The sequence below is a fragment of the Schistocerca piceifrons genome, chromosome 4 (genome assembly GCF_021461385.2).
Source record: "Schistocerca piceifrons isolate TAMUIC-IGC-003096 chromosome 4, iqSchPice1.1, whole genome shotgun sequence".
Classification (NCBI taxonomy): Eukaryota; Metazoa; Arthropoda; class Insecta; order Orthoptera; family Acrididae; genus Schistocerca; species Schistocerca piceifrons.
Window position 1 is genome coordinate 589,082,886 of NC_060141.1, and position 1,819 is coordinate 589,084,704.

The 1,819-nt window shown below is 44.8% G+C and overlaps 1 pseudogene; it reads left to right on the top strand.

Moving 5' to 3' along the window:
* Positions 1 to 275: 275 nt before the first annotated feature.
* On the top strand, positions 276 to 393 carry LOC124797054 (annotated as a pseudogene).
* The last annotated feature ends 1,426 nt before the right edge of the window (positions 394 to 1,819 follow it).

Below are 1,819 nucleotides of genomic sequence, written 5' to 3' on the forward strand. Positions count from 1 at the left end.
GTTGTCCCACAAGGTAAGCTAGCATTTTATCCCCATTTGAGGTGGAATGGAGGGCTGCCACAGCTAGGTTCCTGCTCTTCAGTTCAGTTCAGAGTATTCATCATGTGGTACAGAAAATGACCCCTTGTGTGGTGTAGCTCTCCGTCGACTTACAATTCATGTCGACAATTTCATGGTCGATCTTGGATCGTCATTTTAAGGGAATTCTTGTAAGTTATAGCCTAATGCGACGTGAACTAGACGTTATCTAAATGCACTGGCCTTACATCATGATAGCCAACGACCTTGCCGCAATGGTAACACCGGTTCCCGTCAGATCACCGACGTTAAGCGCTGTTGGGCTGGGCTAGCACTTGGGTGGGTGACCATACGGTCTGCTGAGTGCTGTTGGCAAGCGGGATGCACTCAGCCCTTGCGAGGCAGACTGAGGAGTTACTTGATTGAGTAGTAGTGGCTTCAGTTTCGTAAACTGACATACAGCTAGGAGAGCGGTGTGATGACCACACGCCCCTCAGTATCCGCATCCACTGACGCCTTCGGGCTGAGGATGACATGGCGGCCGGTCGATGCCGTTGGGCATCCATGGCCCGTTGGGGCTGAGTTTAGTTTTGTTTTACTTCATGGTAAAAACTGAACACTAGAATTAATATAAAATTACTGACAGATTTATGCCCCTAAACTGCGACTTTTTAATTGTGATTTTTGACTATGCGCAACGAATATTCTGTGATCTAGTCCCTCATCTCGTGGCCACGTACAGCGACTAAATTACCTTATACGCTACTTTTGGCACGCTAAGAGTTAATTTTCGTCTACACTCATAATTACGAGCATACGGAACCATGGAAGGATAGGTGCGAAACTTTTTGTCTTTACTTGACGAAATTGACAGTCTTATGTAAATCAATATACTATAAGCAAAGCCAGTACGATTAGAGTTTCCATTAACAGGTATCAGTTTAAATCTACATAGCCAATTGCTGAAACCAAACAATGTTTAACCACGTGTTACTGAGGAACATCCCAAAAAACGTTATACATGAATCTCGACAACAAAATCACCACGAAACGACGTGGAGAGAATCTATCGCAAGTTACGTTGAAGCAAGGCTGCCCATAAAGAGGTTGGACAAAAATATGGAAAATCCGCGAGAAATGCTTGCTTGGACGTAAATGCAAATGCTGTATTTGACCACAAACGGCTTCTGTGCTATGTCCTCAATACGTTGCAGTTGTCAATCGTGGTCAGAGAAATGTTCTGTGAAGTTCGGAGTGCATTGTGTCGCAGCTAAGTTAAGTCAGACATGGACAAATCGTTGATTCTCTTATGGTGGGGGCTTCCGGAACCAAGGCAGCAGTAGTATTTGGTGTTTCAAGAGGCACTTTATCAAACATTAACACCGTACACGGAGAAAGGAAAAACAAATAATCATCTTGAAAGACACAATGTGGGTGATCGTGACAGACGGTCACTGAAGAGGACTGTGACGGAAAACAAGATGACGAGAGCTGCAAAAGCAGCTGCAGAACTGAATGTCGCATTCGCGAACCCTTTCAGCAGCAAAACAATACAAAGGAGCTCCATGAGTAGGGAACTGCAGAGCGAATTCCAAAATAATTCATCCGCGAAGCAAATGTTCTTAACCGAAAACTGTGGTGCCGAAGCCATGGAGTGCAGAGTAACGGAAACAAGTCATTTACTCGGATGAGTCTCGTTTCACATTTTTCCAACTTGTGGCCGAGTTTACGACCGGAAACTGTAATACAGCTGGGATTCGGTGATGATTTGGGCAGCCATATTGTGGTATTCCATGTACCC